The following is a 12,354-nucleotide window of genomic DNA, read 5'->3' as shown; positions in this document are numbered from 1 at the left end:
CCAGCATTTGCCTGGTGTGAAAATGGGAAACCACGGAAAACCATTTTCAGGGCTGCCGATAGTAGGATTCGAACCTACTATCTCCCGGATGCAAGCTCACAGCCGCGCGCCTCTACGCGCACGGCCAACTCGCCCGGTAATTAAGATATATGTATGTTCATTAGTGTTCCAAATGCTACTAATGAAGTGTGTGTTTACTTGAATACCAGGAGGCTCTTGTTATGGTACTTTATGGCTCTCACTCAACTAGAGGAAAGAAGGTAAGAGTTCCAAGTATTACAAATGAACAGTGTCCTAGGACAGTTGGTGTGATTATTTCAACACAAGGAGGCTCTTGATGTCACTGTTTATGGCTATCATGCCAAACTCGGGAAAGGAAGCTACAAAGATAAGTCATCAAAGTATGTACACCACAGAATCAAAGAAACAGCGTCACTGGACTTCTGTACACACTAGGTAGTACTCCCATCAGTAGAGAGCACACAGGAGTACCATTTGGGGCAATTGAACAATGGTGCAATAACAGATAGAGAATTGTCATTACTGACAAGTGGTTGCAGAAGGAGGTCTGTTCTTTAAAGAAATACATGGCCTTTGTCTATATTTACATAAGAATCATATGTAAATATAGGGAAAAAGCTATGTCTGCCCAGAAAGCACAGAAATAATGTGAATTTCCAAGAGGTTGGAATGACTGTGAGATATGAAGAGTGTAGATGCTGTGAATTAACGTAATATACCATACTCTTCAGAAAGTGCACAACAGATATATGGCAAATAGTAAGTGGCTCAATGAGACAGGCATGATATTTAAAGGAAAAACTCTTTATGCGATGACAAGTGCTTGAATAACTTTTGTGAATAATTTTAAAAGTAGGACGATTCTAAAAAAATCAGAGCTTTTCATTCCAACCTATCCTTACCTGTGTGCTATAATAAATTGGGGGCACTCACTTTTCTGAATTATACTTTCTAGCAACAAAATGCACTTGGTGCTAGTGGCATACTGTTTGACATATCCTAGATAATGGGTGATGTGAATAAACCTGACATCTAACTCTTATATCATAAATATTGAGGTGTATCTCAAATGCAGGTGAATAAAAAGGCTTTGTCTCAGCAGTGAAACTTGCCCCTTGAGATACATGTTGTTTGGAGATTCTCTAGGAGATACACCTCCACATGTGTATGAATAAACTGGAACTCCATCTCACTGAATGGAGAAAAATCTATGAACTTGAGACTGTGCAGTAGGTGACTCACAGTGATAGAGATCAGGCTCAAAACATGATGGCAGATTTTATTATGGTTTTACAATGGAGAAGCCAAATATGTAAAGCACTAAGAGACTACAAGGATGTCTACAGGTTTCATATAGAAACTTTCATGTTCATCTTTGCTAGCTGACCTCCTTTGGTTAACTATAGTTTTTACCAGACCCCAACATTATTAGTACTTTTTTTGGCATAACATAGGTAACCCCCGGTTGCAAAGTGTTGTCGTTTAACCAAAGATAAAAGTTTTGCAAGAATACTCTGACAGGTAGTTAGAGCAATTAGGTCACGAGTAAGAGCCTGGTTCCTATTTCCAACAACCACTAGGAAAAAAGGATTGAGTGGCAAGTAAGTTACACATCTGATAATGCTAAAACAGCAGTTGATTGCACTGTCCAATGTGGGAGGGTGCAGTATCCCGTGCCTGTCATAAAAGGTGACTAAAGGAGCCCCCAGCATTTCTTAACTTGGGAACGAGAGTTAAACAAAGGAGGTCCACTAGCAAATATCAACATGAAAAGCATGGCACAAGTAAGTACATGTAATGCCAGACTCAACTAAGGAGCTTGTGGTGGCAACCCCAACATGAGAAACTCTGAGTTCCCCTTTAAATGCCACTTGTGTCAGGCATGAGATAATTAATATTAATAATAATTCAGCTACCGTTTGAAGATATTTTAATCTGACACCCTGTAGGCTGTAGAGCACCAGTATAAAAATCCCATTTTCTCCACCAGTTTCCTGCTTACAAAATGCCACTATATTTCTTCAAGGTTTCATGTCATGGCAGCACTGCAGTCTAGGGGTAGAGAGTCTGCCACTTACCTGCGAGACTTGGGTTCAATTACTGCTCAGGTCAGGGATTTTTATCAGAATATAAGGGCTAGTTCGAGATTCACTCAGTCTACATGAGAACAACAGAAGAGCTATCTAAAGGCGAGATATCGCCCCAGATTAATGAATAATGATGGAGGAATTAGTTGCACTGAAAACAAGTCTCCTCACAACCTGAAGGTTTCAGGCTGGGCAGAAGTCGCTTGATAGGTCAAGATCCAAAAGGCTACAGCACTCTAGAATTTATTTCAAAGATCATACTTTGTTATATGCAAGGATATTTTTCAATGCATAAAATTACTGCTCTATTCACATGATTTTCATAGTTATTTCCTTTTTTAAAAGATTTATCCCACCATCAACTCAGTATTTAAAAGATTACAACATTCGTGTCACATATGAGCCATTGAGGCATTTTCCCTGCAGTCCTTTTGGGAAGTAGAGACTGAAAATTTGTTCTGAATAAGAAGAGTTCAAGCAGTATCACGAGTTGTTTACACAACTGTGGTGTCAACTGACAGTGTGCGAGATACATATCAAAGGACAATTTAGTCACCTAATCGATCCCTTTATTTGCCTCTGGCAATTTTATAAAATCATTAATAGGAAATGTTTCGACTGCTTTGCAGTCATCATCAGCTACATTCTCGTATGCTTAGATGTAAATAAGGTAAAAATATGCACAATATATGTTCTCGTATTAGCCTTGATCCTTTACATGGGACACTTAAATTTTTTTACTATTGTGGGAGGAGGATGGTGGTGAGGGAGGGGGGTTGGAGAGGTGAGGAAGATTCTTAAAAACTAAGTAATAACTTGTCCTTAACTAAAATACTGTTAAAATTTTTTCTTCCAATAAGCCTCTTTCTACCTTCTGACGGGAAGCATATTTGAAAAAACACAGATGAATGTTTACCAACTAATTACTTGAGATGTAATTAAACTATAATTAAAACTTACTCTTAACCAAAATACTAATAAAAACATATGTCAGCTTCCAGTTGAAGAGTTAATATTTTTTAAGCCCCATTCATGTTTGTGCTCGAAAGCATGTGGAAAAAAGCTGGTTAACTTGTTACTTTATTACCAAGGGTTGATTCTTAGAATGCCATTACAGCTCAATGTTGGGACATGCTTAGATGTTATTTGTCTACAAACCAGATGATTGGAAAGCTGGTGACTTGATCTGTTACTGGCAGAAAATAGGTAAAAAATAATTTAAAATATTTCTGAAAGGATTGGCATTTAAAATTATCTCTTAGAAAAAAAAGGGATGGTGTTTTGAGAAGTCCTCACTTACCCCTGTCTGTGGGTTTCTGTCCTTACTTTCGACTATCCTGGGTGTGGGTCTGTGCCAGTGTTCTCCGTCCTCGATCTCGTATAGTAGCGATGTGTTGTAGTCTGCTTGCTAGCACGGCTCAGTGAGAAGGGGGAAACAAGGCTATCATCACCTGTTGTTGTTTCTTGCGAGGAGGGAGGTGCTAACTAGAGACATCATACTTGTTCATGTTATTTGCTACGCTCATCTGCTTCCTTTCTAAATGTTCCATATATCTAAGTATATGTTCAAATAGAGGGTTTCTTCATTCGTTTGTATTGTTTAAATTATAATCCTTATCCGTTAACTTATCAAGAAGGATGTGAATATTTTATAAATTATTCATAAGTCTTCCCTTGATTATCCTGTTAATAATTTCAAGGTCATGTTTAATGTTGGTGAATTTGGGTCCTGTTTCCTTCATTTGTGTCCCCATTGCCGAGAATCTTCTTTAATTCTCTGCGATGACATGCTCCTGACATCTTATTGAAAAATCCCACCCAGACTGTCCAACATATGAATCCCTGCATTGGGTGCAAGCCAGCTTATAGATGCCTGATATTCCTCTTCTTTGGATTTGTTGACTATGTTGTGGTTGAAAAACCTGTGTAGTGTTATTGTTTATTGAAAAAGCTACCTTAATATTGTGTTTCATAAATAATTTTGTGAGAGTGTAAATGTTAGGGTTATTGTATGTAAACTTGATATTCATTTTTGCTTTCTCCGGTTGTTCTACCTAATTTATGTGTTGTTTAAATCTGCACTTAGTCATCATTATTTTATTAATGACTTTGAAACTAAACCCTTTAAACAAGGCCTGTTTGCAGATGTATGCGAGCTCCTTTCTTCTCTCATTTTCGGTTAACTTTAAAGGCTCTGACAATTAAACTGTAATGCGTGGACTTCTTCTGTGTTTAGGGGATGCAAACAATTGTTTTTAAGAGGCGGCCGGAGGTGGAACGGCCGGCCACCAGCTCAGTAGTTGTTGTAACATGGGTCAAAAGTTTGTAAGAGTTTTTATCAGAAAACGGAACAAGGTAAAATTATTTTGTTTTTATAGCGGATGGTAGTCTGTGATACACTTTTCATTAGTGCAAAAACATTTCAAAAAGAAATGAAAATATAGTTATAAAATGGTAATTAAAATAACGAATCTCCATATGAAATTGAGCTCTGAACCATGGTTTTCCTAAACTTGTTTTAAGTCAAGATGGTGTTCAGATTGGAAGCAAACTATACCGTAGCGAAGTTTATATTTTTCTCTAAGCGGCTACTTTAACATACTTCAAAATTAGGGTTTCTTTATATATTTAATCGTGATTTTAACAAAGCTCTGCTTATTGACTTCCGAGTGTCGGCCGAATTCTAGTGCTGGTAGTTCAGCCAGTTTCCGTCAGATGCCGCAGCGCCTTGTCCTTGAAGAGGGATGATGACAGATTCGCTCTTACCCACGCAGGGATGTGGTGAGCGAGATCTTCAGCTGCTATCAGTCGCTTCCTCACCCTTGCTTCATAACAAGCGGCAGTGGACACGCTGACAATACTTTGTTACTCACTAGTTGTGGTATGACCTTTCAATTTTGTCGTGTTTTATTATGCCGTATCTTTTTACCGAGTGCAATGGAATGGCAAAATGCTTGATTTGTAATAAGACATTAAACTTTATTAAAAATGTTAACACTGGGCGAGCTGGCCGTGCGGTTAGAGGCGCGCGGCTGTGAGCTTGCATCCCGGAGATAGTGGGTTCGAATCCCACTGTCGTCAGCCCTGAAGATGGTTTTACGTGGTTTCCCATTTTCACACCAGGCAAATGCTGGGGCTGTACCTTAATTAAGGCCGCGGCCGCTTCCTTCCAACTCCTAGGCCTTTCCTATCCCATCGTCGCCATAAGACATATCTGTGTCGGTGCGACGTAAAACCACTAGCAAAAAAAAAACATTCATCGACATTATTCTTTAAAACACGCCGAAGAATATGACAAATATGTTGGTGAAGAACACCATGAAATTGCGAATGAACTTTGAACAGCTGCCTTATCTGAGGTAGGTGTTATCCGACTTTATTGAATTGTCTTTGTTATATTAGTGACGCAATGATGTTTACTATTCACTCTAAGACAATTAACTTATTTTTATTGGTAAATGTAGGTCGGAGGTGAATCGTCAGTTCGAATAAGCTACAACATATCTCACTAAAACAATGGCTGAATAGCGTAACGTTACAGAAAGAGATGTAGTAATGGTTGAGAATCCGCATACTGAATAGTAGTTGCTACATGTTTCTGTATTATCTCTGTGTGTATACATTTATAAAACTATTTTAAGGTTTAGTAGAATAAGAATAAATTGCTATAAATTTATGTTGTTCCTCTTTCAGTTGTAGCCTATTACAATATGGGCAGTGGCGGTTCTAGATACTTAAAACCCGAGCTCGATAGCTGCAGTCGCTAAAGTGCGGCCAGTATCCAGTATTCGGGAGATAACAGGTTCGAACCCCACTGTCGGCTGCCCTGAAGATGGTTTTCCGTGGTTTCCCATTTTTACGCCAAGCAAATGCTGGGGCTGTACCTTAATTGAATCGATTATTTCAGAAACAAGTCAAGCGCCAAATCTGTCATTTTTGGGAAAATGAAAGAAACTGTCTAGCATCAGACAATATGTTACGGTAAGCAGGCCCCGATTTACACATGGGCGAACTGGGCATTTGCCCAGGGCGCCAGTTTTTGAGGGTCGGCTGCTGGCGGATCGAGTAATTATGGCCTTGCGTGAATTACGTCTTAAATTCATTACACTCAAATTACTTTTACATTCCACAAATTATTCCAATTATTTTATTAGACTATATAAAACACTTTAAACTATTCTAACTTTAAAACCTGAATTTAATCTATATATTTAAATTTTATGAAGAAAACGTGTCTTATTTCTAAAATTATTTACTTACATACAAATTATCAAACTGAACCAACGGCTTTTTAAATAGCAATAAAAAACAGCCCCATTCTTATTTGGCTGTTATCTTTATTTGGCTTGATAACTTTAATTATGAGAATTAACTGTATTTGCATAATGTGCTGTTTAAAAACTCATAATCTTGAAAACTGTAATATTTAATTATTTTTTAGAACGAGCAGAGGGACGGGCGGCTAAATATTGTTTGCCCAGGGCGCTAACTACTTGAAATCGGGGCCTGACGGTAGGGGTTTTAATATTTTAGCTTGAAAGTGTTATATCTCTTAATAATTTCTATCTAAGGAAAAATATGTTGTGCTTATTAACTTTGCCGTAAAAAAAACGGAACAAATTTCCACTTAACTGGTTTCTGAAATAAACGAGTGTTGCAAAAATATTTTTATGGGATGGTTCTTGAATTTTGAAGGGGTTTTGTCATAAACACCATATTTGTTAAAGAAAACATATTTTAATAGGTTTAGACTGTATTGCTGACACAAAAGGATGAAATCAGCAATGCCTGCTCATCATGACAGGAGGTAATCGATCCGCATAAACAAACTCCACAGCACATTCTGTCTCTGTAGTAGGCCATTGTAAAATGCTGTCATAAAAGTATTCATATTCCATCAGGTAAGGTTTTAAGGCATTTAGTTCACGTATCTTCTTGATATTGATGGGCACCTAAAACAAACAATAACAAAGAATCATGTAGGGCTCAGACCAGGTACTTCCTTGTCTGAGTAAGAAATATAACCTTCTCCTTTTACCCTTGCATTCCGAATAATATTACGCGTGTGAGTTTGTTTGCCTACCACTCCTCGTTTCCTTTTTAGATACAGGTTCGTCTTCTGATTTATTTTTGATACAGTAGTGGCTTTACGTCGCACCGACACAGATAGGTCTTATGGCGACGACGGGATAGGAAAGGCCTAGGAGTTGGAAGGAAGCGTCCGTGGCCTTAATTAAGTTACAGCCCCAGCATTTTCTTGGTGTGAAAATGGGAAACCACGGAAAACCATCTTCAGGGCTGCCGACAGTGGGATTCGAACCCGCTTCTGAATTTTCAGACATATCACTTCTTCTTCTTCTTAATCTGTTTACCCTCCAGGGTCGGTTTTTCCCTCGGACTCAGCGAGGGATCCCACCTCTACCGCCTCAAGGGCAGTGTCCTGGAGTTTCAGACTTTGGGTCGGGGGATACAACTGGGGAGAATGGCCAGTACCTCGCCCAGGCGGCCTCACCTGCTATGCTCAACAGGGGCCTTGTGCAGGGATGGGAAGATTGGATGGGTCAGGCAAGGAAGAGGGAAGGAAGCGGCCGTGGCCTTAAGTTAGGTACCATCCCGGCATTTGCCTGGAGGAGAAGAGGGAAACCACAGAAAACCACTTCTAGGATGACTGAGGTGGGAATCGAACCCACCTCTACTCAGTTGACCTCTCGAGGCTGAGTGGACCCCGTTCCAGCCCTCGTACCAAAAAACCAAAAAAACCAAACCCCATGGCACTACAGCCCTTGAAGGGCCTTGGCCTACCAAGCGACCGCTGCTCAGCCCGGAGGCCTGCAGATTACGAGGTGTCGTGTGGTCAGCACGACGAATCCTCTCGGTCGTTATTCTTGGCTTTCTAGACCGGGGCCGCTATCTCACCGTCAGATAGCTCCTCAATTCTAATCACGTAGGCTGAGTGGACCTCGAACCAGCCCTCAGGTCCAGGTAAAAATCCCTGACCTGGCCGGGAATCGAACCCGGGGCCTCCGGGTGAGAAGCAGGCACGCTACCCCTACACCACGGGGCCGGCACCAGCCCTCGTACCACTTTTTCAAATTTCGTGGCAGAGCCGGGAATCGAACCCGGACCTCTGGGGGTGGCAGCTAATCACACACTACACCACAGATGCGAGACATATTACTAAGAATATAAAAAACACTGCACTGAACAAACCCAGCAGGGTTGGTAATTTTAACCATAATTGGTTAATTTCTCTGGCATGGGGGCTGGGTTCAACCTCATCACGACGCGCAGGTCGCCTACGGGTGTCAAATCAAAAGACCTGCATCTGGCGAGCCGAACTTGTCTTCGGACACTCCCGGCACTAAAAGCCATACGCCATTTCATTTATATTTGTCGGAAACAGTACCTTATTTTGACTGTTTTGTTCAGCACTAACCCATGCTCAATAATTTCCTGGAATGTTTCGCATTCCGTACAAATGTCAACACCATCAGCTCTGTGCAAGTACTGTATCACAACTTCCTGGTGACAGACTATGTGACGCTGGAGGGTGACAGGGGAATCGCTCGTTCGGCCTTGGCCTTTCGTACTGCCATCTATGCACCCGTGATGAAACTATCAGTGGAGTTAGCAGGGAGTTAGTTGTCGACATCAACGAGACTAGTGGCGATATTTTGAAATAAAATGTGAATCTAGAACTGACTCCGGCCGCCTCTTAATCATGATTGGTGTGAATGTGGGTTTCCTACGTATTCTGAAATAGAAATGGTTTCCTTTCTGAGTTGTATTGGTATCTAGAATGACTTGGGTTCAGTTACCGATCAGATCAGGGATTTTTATCTGAATGTAAGGGCTGGTTCGAGGTCCACTCAGCCTACACGAGAACAACTGAAGAGCTAACTACAGGTGAGATAATGCCCCAGTCTGAACAATAACGCCAAAGGAATTTGTTACACTGAACATGCGTCTCCTCATAGCCTGAAAGTTTCAGGCTGGACAGCAGTCGCTTGATAGGCCAAGACCCAACAGGGCTATAGCACCCTAGAATTTATTTCGAAAGTGTTACATCTCCACAGGTGTTTTTTTTTTTTCTAAGTAATATTTAATACATCTGAAATAGACATTCAGGTTATTAGGTTGCGCCGACAACATCTAGTTTAGGCTCTATAAATTGCGGCACAAAGTCAACTACATAATCGTTAGGAATGTAACGCACTAAGTCACGTCATGCGATGTCCACATCTAGAAGAAACTGGCATTCAGGCATACACAATAGAGTTCAATCAAAATTCCTGCGGATAGTAGCTGAGATGGTTTGGCATGATAAAGGTTATGTTCGTAGTGAAAGCATACAAAACAAAAGCACCAAACTTCCTTAATGACACGAAATATAACGTAAATAGCATAATGAAGGGAGTAAAACTGCATAAAGTATGGCGATATGTGCCCAAAACTCAATATTAAAGAACAAACGCACCACTTCGAAACAAAACCGGATTTAGATAATTGTCTTCTTTGGAAAGTTATAACTATTACCGTACGCTTTAGCCATGCAATATATACCTTCGGTACTGACCGCTTAATTTAACAATAATACCCAGTGTGAAGTTCGGTTATGCTAAGGAAAACAGACATTTGACTACCAGAAGTAAAGCATTAGATTATAAATCACAGCACAAACAATGTGTAAAGACTAGTTAACAAATGGAAATAAATGTTCTACACAGTGATAAACAGGCTGAACGTAATGCATGGTATATTTCACTTGAGATACGAACAACTGTACAGTTAAATATGTATGGGCGAAAGGCGGGGGGGTTTGAAATGCGCTGTAATTCAAACATCAAAAAAGCCAGGTAATCATCGCAGTGCTAACAGAAATCGAACATTTATTGCACTATAATTACCGAACGTGTATTTATTTTCAGCTTACCTGTCGATAACTGTGAAGAAATACTACGATTCTCGTCTTGCTTACTTGAAGTTGTTCTTGTTCTTGAAGATTTGCGCGGGGGGGATTTGGGTTCTCTTAATGTTACCCAGTCACAAATAGAGATGAGCTTAACCGATATTTTAGAATATCAGTGACAGGCGTATCTGTGACACAAAAATATCTGTGACTTTCATCGGTGATTCTGTCACAGGTAGCGCGAGCATATGTATCGTAACGGGCGTCGTCACAAATCACGAGTATAACTTTACTGTTTGTATAAGAATGGTAAACAGGAAGAAGCTTATCGAGAAACTTAACGGAATGACTGGAAAGGACCACCCAATTGCAAGGATAACAGAAGATCTCTTAAAGTATAACTACATATGTATAAATAATAACGTGGAAACATCGAAACGGATTATTCAAACAAATGGGGTATTGCAGGGGGACCCTATCAGTCCTACACTATTTAACATCTATACAGCAGACATAATGAAAATCATTAAGGTGAACTCGAATTCAACTCCAATTCTATATGCAGATGACATGGTGATCAGGTCTCCTATAAGGACAGAAGTAGCCTACAAGAATCAATTAACAAGCTGGAGAATTGGGCCAGGGAAAACGATGTCAATATAAACCAAGAGAAAACTGTACAGTTGACTTTTAGGAAGGGTGGAAAAGCAGCAGCGACTGACAAAATTGTGTTTTCAGGCAATCCACTAGAGAGAGTAAACAAATTCAAATACCTAGGGGTTACACTGCAAGCAACAGCGGCATACAGATCACCTAGAAAAGTTAAAAATAGGTGAATTGACCAAAATTGAAAAGGTGAAAGCGATGTACGGTACATGAAAAGAGCAATGGGAGTAGGGAAGACAACCCCCTCACGACTTCTATACGAGATGATAGGAGAAACCTACTTCATAGAGGACATCAGGACCCAACACCACCTACCATCAATAGCATCATATCAAGAACTACTAAGGAACCGAAATAAGAAGAGGGAAGAAATACTGCTGGAATTCTGCAGCTCACCTGCTATGGTGGAAAAGTCCTGGACCAGAGAAAACCAGAAGTAAAAACATGTGATACCCAGACTTTCAGTACACGGCTTTCACTACAAGCTGTGTATTAACAAGCGATTTCACAAACCAGACGTAGATTGCGTGTGTGTGCTGTGCGGCAAACATTGTGACACATACCACGTACCAAAGTGCACGAAAAGAACGAAGTCGATTACAGACTACAGTAAGGACTAAGATGCTCAACTGAGCGCACCTTCTTATTATAACAATATCCACGTTAAACACACAAAAGAATAACGAAGCACTTCTTCAGAATAAAACAATATGCTATACAAACGTTATTGACCGAATGCTATGGACCAAATTGAACAGCATGCTGTGTTCATATGACAATTGAAGGTAGGAGTTGAAAAAACTTTCTGAAACAAAAGAAGATCATTTGTTTACAAAATTAATTTAGTAGTAAAGAAACTGGTTTGTAAGTTTAAGGATGTTGGTAGAGGGTTCGAATAATAAACAAGAAACACTAGTTGGTAAAGGGATGTGTAACTGTACCAGTTGCTTAAATCATCTACACCTGAAGTTCTAATTAAGAATTATTTAAGTCCCTACTCGGTCACGGTGTATGACCAAATTCAGTATTTGGTATGACTGATGCCTTTGCCCAGACCAAAGAGAATGTAATAGACCAAGGTTAACGGAGTTCTTGTTGTTCTTGTTCTCGAAATGGATTTGGGCTCATTATGTCACCCAGTCACAATACTTATAAATAATTGTACTAGTTACACACACGCACACAATTATATAGTAGGGCAAAAATGCTGTTCGCAAGATTATCTGATTAACAATGACGTGCGGAATGAGAGCAGTTGACACACAAAATGGTTCCAAAGCACTTGAAATAGTTCACTAGAAAACGTAGCACATAAGACAATTGATTGTAATATGATTATTTATATAATACCAGGAGATATAGGAAAATCACAAGGACATAAGGTATACTAATCTTCACGCTAGAGTGACCCATCTCAGAGACTTTTTACACAACGAACAGGACGAACAAGCCCGGGTCTATATTTATGGTACAATTAGGAAAGGGAGGTGAAACTACTGAGGGGTGAATACCTGTAAGAGTGTGGGACGCGGAACGGACAGAAATTAATATATGGACAATTTTGTAGAGGACAGAAAAGAGAAAAGTGAAAGAGAAGAGTGAAATGTGTAGTTGATGTCGGAAACAAATAACGACTGGACGTAACAGTGTTATGGTATGACGTTCAGTGAA

General features: G+C 39.9%; 1 protein-coding gene across 1 annotated transcript in view; it reads right to left on the bottom strand.

Annotated features, from left to right (window-relative positions):
* Positions 1–10,148, bottom strand: part of LOC136884901 (gastrula zinc finger protein XlCGF57.1) — a 78,513-nt gene extending 68,365 nt beyond the window's left edge. The window contains exon 1 of the mRNA XM_067157199.2: positions 10,042–10,148. The gene's annotated coding sequence lies outside the window, so the exon portion shown is untranslated. The remainder of the gene's footprint in view (positions 1–10,041) is intronic.
* Between the last annotated feature and the right edge of the window lie 2,206 nt (positions 10,149–12,354).

The sequence above is a fragment of the Anabrus simplex genome, chromosome 13 (genome assembly GCF_040414725.1).
Source record: "Anabrus simplex isolate iqAnaSimp1 chromosome 13, ASM4041472v1, whole genome shotgun sequence".
NCBI lineage: Eukaryota > Metazoa > Arthropoda > Insecta > Orthoptera > Tettigoniidae > Anabrus > Anabrus simplex.
Note: the sequence above shows the minus strand (reverse complement) of the source record. Positions and strands in the feature narration are given on the sequence as shown.